This window comes from Toxorhynchites rutilus, chromosome 1 (genome assembly GCF_029784135.1).
Source record: "Toxorhynchites rutilus septentrionalis strain SRP chromosome 1, ASM2978413v1, whole genome shotgun sequence".
NCBI lineage: Eukaryota > Metazoa > Arthropoda > Insecta > Diptera > Culicidae > Toxorhynchites > Toxorhynchites rutilus.
Window position 1 is genome coordinate 42,730,457 of NC_073744.1, and position 9,629 is coordinate 42,740,085.

At 40.2% G+C, this 9,629-nt stretch overlaps 2 long non-coding RNA genes across 2 annotated transcripts; both read left to right on the forward strand.

Moving 5' to 3' along the window:
• Window positions 1-1,848: 1,848 nt before the first annotated feature.
• On the forward strand, window positions 1,849-2,372 carry LOC129763590 (uncharacterized). The gene is made up of 3 exons (XR_008740984.1): window positions 1,849-2,038; window positions 2,101-2,169; window positions 2,254-2,372. It is a non-coding gene; the product is annotated as an uncharacterized LOC129763590 (long non-coding RNA).
• Window positions 2,373-7,551: 5,179 nt separating this feature from the next.
• On the forward strand, window positions 7,552-8,136 carry LOC129762084 (uncharacterized). Its single transcript, XR_008740533.1, has 3 exons — window positions 7,552-7,741; window positions 7,804-7,872; window positions 7,957-8,136. It is a non-coding gene; the product is annotated as an uncharacterized LOC129762084 (long non-coding RNA).
• The last annotated feature ends 1,493 nt before the right edge of the window (window positions 8,137-9,629 follow it).

The window sequence follows — 9,629 nt, forward strand, 5'->3', positions numbered from 1 at the left end:
TTTTACAGACTTTTCCATATTTTTAACAGACATTCACATGTTTTCACAGGCTTTTTTTTTAATCATCTGGCATCTCTTCGTTCCACTTTTTATCGAATATTCCCAAATCGCAGGAGTAAACATTTACGTGACTCTGACTTCGTTTGTTTTTATTTCGTTCGGAAAAACGTTATGTCAAAAAAAGGGGACATTAAAAATGCGTTGCTAAGTGAAATGCTGAGATGCTTTTTCAGAGATGCAATGGTCAATTAAACAATTGACGGAAAAATGTAGTTCGTTCATTTTATAATTTTAATTATTTTTGCCCTTGATAACAATACCCTTTTTATAGTGTTGATTATCATAAGAAAAATAACACTTCTGATCGTTGGATCTCTTTTGACATTTCAATTGGATCTTTTTTGACAGCCGCTTTGATTCAGTCCGCACTACCTAGGTCTAACTGTTTAACATAATTACATATGGACACTTACCTTTTCATCGGGCACAAAAACCTGTTATACATTTGTGAGGTGCGTGAAAGACACAACGTCCTATCCCTCGCAGTTTACAGTATAACAGTGATGTTGATATTATATACTGGCAACACTAGTTAGCCATGCATTGGGCATCATTTCCTCTCACAACAGACAACTGTCGAGCCGGTAAGTCATACTCAATATTTATTCCCTGTGTCGGGTGATTTCACTGTAGGTTTATACCGACTACATTGAGGAACCTGTACAGTAAATATATGAATGCTTCACATTGGCGATCCTGCCGGATATTTAAATATGCAGTGAAATCACCCGACATAGATAAAAGAATGTCTAAAAATATGGCGTGTTGGGACAACCGTCTGTGAAAATAAATGGCGCGTCGGGACAACCGCCAGAGGTACTGCGTGTTGGAATTACCGCTTGAAAAATAGGCGTGTTGGGACAACCGCTTGGAAAAATGGCGCGTCGGGACAACCGCCTGAAAACTGCGTGTTGGGAAACCGCTTGGAAGTGGCGTGTCGGGACAATTGTCTAAGAAAGCTGCGTGTTGGGACAACCGCTTCAGCAAAAGAATGGTGGCGGAACAGCCACCCAATGTCGGCGAGTTGGAATGGCTGCAGAAGTGATAATGCGAGTTGGGTTGATAGCATATTAGCCTCCAACTCAATCAGCAGGGTTTTCTCCAGAGAAAGTAATGCGGGAAGGAAAATCCAAAGGTTTTCGCCCCTATTAGACCGTGGAGGAGCACATAGTCAGTGTAATGGTCGAGTGACAGTCTGAAACTAGGGGAAGTTCCGGACTTGACACCGAACGTTACATTGTGGAGAGCATTGTACACCGTTTCATTAATGATAATCAGCTGGATAACCTAAAGTAGAGGTTTTAGCGAGCAATATATATATTTTTAAATCATGTATCCACAACTGACATGCCTGCACCAAGAAAGGTTTCAATTCTGTTTCCATTTCTTATTAAGATATGTAGCACGGTACTGATTTCGACATATGGAAGCCCCTCGTTTCTTAAATTTGAAGTCAGATCCCACACAATCTCGTATGTGTGGATCTGAGTTCCTCTCTTCTGGATTTGTTTGGATGAATGGCAGAGCGAGAGCCTCTCCGCTTTGAATATTTGAGCGACTAGCCATAATGGGTGCTGAATGGGATCCGGCGGCTGAGTTTAGCGAAGACACTCACTGACCAATACGTATTTAGAAGACTCATGCTTTCCTTTTTTTGTTAACACACTTTCCCCCAAAAAAAGCAGAGTCTTTCGGCGGGTTTCTTGTTCTTGAAACTCCAAACCCGGCGAACTCGATTTGGACTGTATTCGGGAGCGTAAAAACCGCGAATGTGGGAAAAACGAGACGGGTACAACCACAAAGAACTTCGGTTAAGACTGTGGAATTATTAACATCGTTAATAATTACGTAGTTCCGGTTCTAAAGAATGCCGGGCTGATCTGAGGATCAAATCAGATACTCGCCCATTTCAACTTTGGCCGTGGACGAGGCGAAAGCGGTGTAGTTTGTGTCTAAATCGCGAGTTTGAAACCGGAAGGTATTGTTGGTGCTAGGTGCACGTTAGTTAGTGTGTTAAGAGTTTTTTTTTCCTATTTGTAGAGTGAATTAGGTTATTCAAATAATTGTAACTAGAAATACCCTCCAGTGCATCCGTCAAACGATAAATAGGTAAGCTCTATATTCAAATGTGGCACGTGGCGTGTGTAAACTAAATGTGGCTTTTGTGTGGAATTTTTCTGTTGTGTAAAATAGGAGGAAGAGCCGTTTTCGACACCACGTCCATCGTTGGAATCCAGCCCCGAACGCTATTGAAGGTGGCCGCGCATCCCATTCGTAAGCGCTACAACACTCGCGGAAAAGGAAAACCAGCCGTGGTTCTCAGTTTTGGGGTTGTATCACGGACCGCGGACCAACGGTGTCGCGGGTTCTTCAGAGAGCGCAGAAGAGTCGCGGAAATAACCGGGTTTGTGAGAAAAAGGACAAACCCGCCCTCAGTGGGTGTCTCATTGCCGGGCAAGGATAAAACACGGCGGTCGGTCTCCCTCGCGGGAGTGGCGCTTAAGCCGACCGCTTATCTGCGCAAAATCCCCGGTCGCGACGAACTCGCGCGCTTCCCCGGCGTCGCGGGCTACATTTGGCGCCCAACGTGGTTTTTGGCACGACATTTACGGTCATTTGAAAAATAATTTTGGGAAATTTATTTTGGAAAATTATATTGATTTTTCCAGTTTTTCGGGAAAATTTGTTTTCGGGGAAAATAATTATTTTTGTAGTATAGAAATTTAATATTTAATATCGGTGTAATATTGAATTATAAATTTTGTTTATTTTTTTATTAAGATTTCTTTCAACGATTATACATTTTTTAAATTAGTTATAAAAGGGTCTTCAAGTGAATTATACAAACATCTCGCATCTAGTCTTCATGGCACATTCATCATTCCTCGCCATCTATATGAAACGATATCGGGCAATTTGTTTTTCTATTTGATCACTTCTAAGTTTTTTTTTTCTTTAGAACATTGACATTTTTTCGGCATTTTTCAAGCACTGTATTTTTGACATCTTTTTGAAGATTTAAACAATCCGTCACCTATCAGCTGCATCATTTTTACCCTGAAAATAAATTGATTATCGAATATTAGTGGTATTATTTGAACGATTCAAGATGGAATTCCCTTGTACTGAGCATCTCAGCTTGGGGGAAATTGATTACGAACTACGTATTCGGAATCAACTCGATGAGAATATGGTTGGTCTAGACCTTTTAGGGAAGCAACGGCGTTTGAGAAAGCATTTCAAATCGGATGCGAAGTCAGGACGCAAATACTCTTCGTCCATCAATATCCGAGATGAACTCAATGTCCTCGAAAATAATGTGGCGGCGATTGGAAGGGAAGTCAAACAGAAAGGGTTTGAGCCGTATCAGAAATCCAAGTTGATACATTACAGGTATAGAACAGAAAGATGTACGGTTATCGATGAAGGGGAACAGCTGCTGAAAGATGGAGTGTTGCGTTGTTTAAGTAAAATGATTAAAGAATATGATGCGAATAAAGTATCAGGTAAAGCGGAAAATGATAGTACGAATGTCAATGCGATGTTAGAGGTAGAGTGTCCGAGAGAGTCGGATTCGCGAAGAACTAAAATTGAAGTAAATAATGAAACAAAAATGCTACAAGAAATAGCTGAATTACGCGAAAAGGTCGCATATCTGGAGAGAACATTAGGAGATCTTATATCAAATCTGACGATGAAAGAGGCAACTAAGAAAAACAATGTTTCAATACAGAATGATGAGGGAAACACATCCAACCAACTTTGTCAGGAAAGTGCAGAAAGCAGTCAGGAAGAGGATGAAATAGATCCATGTCAAAATAGATTATCAAAGGAAAAAAGAATTAGAGGAAATGTTGACGCAGATGATTCGGATTCTTCAATAAAATCCCAGTTTTCCAATATAAGTAAAGCTAGACAACGAAGAAGAAAACGACACTACTTCGAGGATAATAGAGATAACATAAGAGACAGAATAGAGAAATGGAAGTTAAGGTTCTCAGGCCATCCTAGAACATTGAGCGTTGAATGTTTTTTGTATCATTTGGAGAAAATTGCGTATAGAGAGGACGTGCCTGCTAAGGATATTCTGAATAGAATTCATGTACTGTTGGATGGATCAGTGCTAGAATGGTTCTTCACGTACGTAGACGAGTTGAATGATTGGGATTCGTTTGAACGTCGGATTAGGAATCGTTTCGGTAACCCTAATAACGATCAAGCAATCCGTCAGAATATATTCGACCGAAAGCAGCGTCGAGATGAAACATTCGTTGCATTTGTGGAGGGAATTGAACAGCTCAATAAAATGCTGTCAAAACCACTTTCAAAGCGACGAAAATTCGAAATTATTTTCGATAATATGAGACAACATTATCGTTCAAGGATCTCTATTATTGATGTGAATGATCTGGACCATTTGATGGACCTGAATTATCGAATCGATGCAACTGATTCTGCCCTCCAAAAGGCATGGGAAAGGTCCACTCTAAAACCAATCCATTGCATTGAGACGATGGAAAGCAGAAATGAAGAAGCCAATTGGATAGTAGATAGAAGAAGAACGAGAAATTCTAGTACCACAAAGACCTGTTGGAATTGTCAACAACAGGGGCATTGTTGGAGGAACTGTAATGAACGGAAATTAATTTTCTGTTATGGTTGCGGAAATATGGGCAGAACGACACGAAGCTGTGAACGTTGTACTGTTCATAATAGAAATGAGAGAAATCTGGACAATAATGTGTTGACACAAGGCAGAAGACGTGATAGATAGACATCCTTCTCTGTTCGCCTCTCCATAATCCTTCTTCCTATGTGTATATTCGTGTGTATATGTTTGTTGTTCAAGCTATGTACCTTTCATGAAGGAACTAATAACAAAAAACACACCTATGTGGAAAGTCCTACGTCGAATCCCATCGATTGAGGAATCGTTGATTCTTTGGAAGATTGCTTGAAGTCTGAGTTGAGAGCTCACAATGATCCGGGAAAAGTAGCAAAGTTCACGAAGAAAATGAACGAGTCGGAGCTATGACCTGTGCAAAGTAGCGGTCATGGTACCGTGAAGCGTAAAGCGAGCACTGATGATGACTTTCAAAATTATCAGTAGTGGACTTTGTGAAGAAACGAAGAGTAGAGCGCCTCAGCACTAGAGAGCAGTCCGAAGAAGAAGAGACTTGATAAACCTCTCGATTGGTTGATTCCGTAGAATCAAGTTTTTTTTTGAAAGCTATGTAGCCGAAGTGACAAACGGGAATCCCAACGAAAACATCAAAAAGAGACCGACCTTCGGAACCGAATCGAGTGAACAACGCGACTCGAATTGTAAATACAATGTAATTATTAGTAGTAGATTAATTCATTAGTTTTCTTCCTATTTCCCTAACCCTTATTTTCTATTATTAGTCCTAGATCTAGTTAAATTAGTTGTTAAATTATTAAAAAGTAATAGTCACTCACGTTTTTTCCTCGTTTATGGTCTTTTTTTTGCTTAGTTTGTTTCATCGTCACTTTTCCGTTCCAGTATTCCATTTTTGTTGTTGTTTTCTTTCGAAGAAATTCTTTAGTTTTTTTTGTAGAATGACTTCCTGATTTAGTACCTAAAATAATATGTAAAAATTAATAAATATTTTGATTTTATAATTTACTTGTTATAATCATCGTTGTGGTTCCGGTTCGTCATTATCCTCCAGCTTGTTTCCCTTTCCTTTCCTTGAGAGTAGTCCCGTTTCTCGTCGGGGAAGTGTTTCACTATTGTCCTGATTCGGTTATCCTCGTTTCGGTATGTTTTCCAGTATTGTCCTTAGCAGCTCCCATCCTTGTCCGGTTTTACATTTGTATTTCCTTCGTCCTCCGATACAGCCCTCTGTTTCCTCCAGTTGTTGTTCTCAAAAACCGTCCTGTCCTAGTCCTTTTCTCGGTCTCGTTCCTGGTTATCCTCGTCCTTCGTTCGATCGTTTCCCCAGCAACAATCCAGTCCAGCCGGTGATGCTGCTTCCCTTGTAGAACCTAACCTGTGAAAGAAAGAGAAAAACAAAGAGCTTTACACCTAATAGTTGGAACGACTTACCATTTTTACTTTCCTTTTTCAACGTCGTCCATATCGCTCACAAGGTTTTTCCTTCTCAAAAAAAAAAAAAAACACGGAATCGTCCGTGTAATAAAAAAAATTAAAACCCGAACTTCCACTGCACTGACAAACCATCGCACCGGTTTGTTTACTTCTCGAACACTCTTTTAGTTGGCAATAGCGTGAGTGAATTGTGTGAGTGTATTGGGAGAATGAGTGTACATCGCTTGTAAGCGAGGGGTGCGTGAATGTTGGATTGGTTGAATATTTAGTTTCGTTTTGTGATTTTGTTAGGAAAAAGGTCATCTCATCGTTGGTAGCATGCCAACGATTGAGAATGACGAACTTTAAGATCTTTCTTCGGATGGGAGCAGGAGATCTTTGGATTTTTCCAGAGTAGCTTCCATATCCGAAGAAATTTCGGGCAAATTTAAGACGGATATTGTTTCATTCCTTTTTACTTGGATAAAGTTCTGAGGTCGGAATGAACAATATTCATTGAGTTATTTTTTCGACGTAGGTCGATAGTACGTTCTTTTTAATCTCCAGAAATACTTCTATTAATGAGAAGTGGAGGATGTAAAGATTTTAGTTATAGTTTTGAGTAATTTCGAGTATATTTTTTCTTCATTTTGTGTAAATAGGATTGTCAACTAAATAGTAGCTCTGGAAGGTCAGATCGATTGATGTTTTTTTTTCTCGAGTTTTTTCTTGTCTCTCAGTTCAGTAGTTTTCGGTTAGTTAGTTCTCTATAATACCAGTAATTTTTGATGGGCGTTTAGAGTTAACCTTTGCAGGGTTTCACATGACATTTCGCTGGAGACCGGAGCTGCAAAGCGTTGATGGTCAGTTACAGACAGATAAATTGATCTGATACTGGAAATAGAGGATGAGTCAATTCAGTTTGACGATGACCACATATGACCCCGAAAATGTTACTGAACAATTCTGCAAAGGGAGACTCTATTTTCGCCTTCGAAAATTTGATTGGTTCAGGCCAATCAAATTTTCGAAAATTAAGCAGGGAATGATGTAGCACGGTACTGATTTCGACATATGGAAGCCCCTCGTTTCTTAAATTTGAAGTCAGATCCCACACAATCTCGTATGTGTGGATCTGAGTTCCTCTCTTCTGGATTTGTTTGGATGAATGGCAGAGCGAGAGCCTCTCCGCTTTGAATATTTGAGCGACTAGCCATAATGGGTGCTGAATGGGATCCGGCGGCTGAGTTTAGCGAAGACACTCACTGACCAATACGTATTTAGAAGACTCATGCTTTCCTTTTTTTGTTAACACACTTTCCCCCAAAAAAAGCAGAGTCTTTCGGCGGGTTTCTTGTTCTTGAAACTCCAAACCCAGCGAACTCGATTTGGACTGTATTCGGGAGCGTAAAAACCGCGAATGTGGGAAAAACGAGACGGGTACAACCACAAAGAACTTCGGTTAAGACTGTGGAATTATTAACATCGTTAATAATTACGTAGTTCCGGTTCTAAAGAATGCCGGGCTGATCTGAGGATCAAATCAGATACTCGCCCATTTCAACTTTGGCCGTGGACGAGGCGAAAGCGGTGTAGTTTGTGTCTAAATCGCGAGTTTGAAACCGGAAGGTATTGTTGGTGCTAGGTGCACGTTAGTTAGTGTGTTAAGAGTTTTTTTTTCCTATTTGTAGAGTGAATTAGGTTATTCAAATAATTGTAACTAGAAATACCCTCCAGTGCATCCGTCAAACGATAAATAGGTAAGCTCTATATTCAAATGTGGCACGTGGCGTGTGTAAACTAAATGTGGCTTTTGTGTGGAATTTTTCTGTTGTGTAAAATAGGAGGAAGAGCCGTTTTCGACACCACGTCCATCGTTGGAATCCAGCCCCGAACGCTATTGAAGGTGGCCGCGCATCCCATTCGTAAGCGCTACAACACTCGCGGAAAAGGAAAACCAGCCGTGGTTCTCAGTTTTGGGGTTGTATCACGGACCGCGGACCAACGGTGTCGCGGGTTCTTCAGAGAGCGCAGAAGAGTCGCGGAAATAACCGGGTTTGTGAGAAAAAGGACAAACCCGCCCTCAGTGAGTGTCTCATTGCCGGGCAAGGATAAAACACGGCGGTCGGTCTCCCTCGCGGGAGTGGCGCTTAAGCCGACCGCTTATCTGCGCAAAATCCCCGGTCGCGACGAACTCGCGCGCTTCCCCGGCGTCGCGGGCTACAGATAGTTGGAATGTATGTATCTTCTCCCGTTAATAACGTGGATATTTGTTCCGGTGTGCAGCGTATGGAGAAACTACTGATATTTTCGTTGCCATTTCCTGGTAGGTTTTTCTGTATGCGAGTATTTATAATTTGACTCTGTGGAAATTTAGATGATACAGGAACAAGAAAAGAATAAAAAAAACACAAGCAATGAACAATTTTGACAGTTGCGTGTTATTGAGTGCGTACAGTACTTGCTTATATCTATTGAGTGCGTGCAGTACTTACTTAGATCTAGCCCATGATTATATATACAAGTGAAGCAACATCATTACTTCAATAGGAAGAGGATTACGGTTTGTCGAGCGGGGGTTGTTTGTTTTGTTATTGCTAGGGTATGCCATTTTCGCATTTTCACATGCGAGAGCGAGATACGAGAGATGAACTGTGTGAGAATGAAATTATACAAAATCCTTCCTTCTCTTTCACATAAATTCGAGAATGCCACATGATTGCTTCATCTGGTATATATAGGCACTAGCCAAAGTATACAAAACAAGGCAGTCCATTCCCGCAAGTAGACATCCAATTTGGATGTAAACATATTACGTCAGCATTATCGAACTGCATTTATGGATATCACCCAGAGAATTTGCCGCCATTTTTCGTTCCTTTAAAAATCATGCTAGTTACAAAACACCTTTCTGAATTATAAACCGTTCTACAAGTGTTACGCAAATGGTAAGAATAGATAGAGTATGCAGATCAGTATAGACCGTTGGGATTGTAATCAGACAAAATGCACGCAGCTGTACATTTTTTTAATCCGTTCACACTATTTCATGTATTCTATAGCGTTGATTGAAGAAATTAAAATAAATTGAAATGACAAATCATGACACAAAAAAGTAAAATAACATAAAAAGAATAAGGGAGAAGGAAGATGTGAGATGCGTGAAAGACACAACGTCCTATCCCTCGCAGTTTACAGTATAACAGTGATGTTGATATTATATACTGGCAACACTAGTTAGCCATGCATTGGGCATCATTTCCTCTCACAACAGACAACTGTCGAGCCGGTAAGTCATACTCAATATTTATTCCCTGTGTCGGGTGATTTCACTGTAGGTTTATACCGACTACATTGAGGAACCTGTACAGTAAATATATGAATGCTTCACAACATTATACCTCTAGAAACACAACAACAAAACAAGACAACATATAAATAGTCATAACAATAAGAAGCAAATAGTCAAAAGACAGGAACATATGGAAACGAACCCGCTATACAAAGTGTGATTATT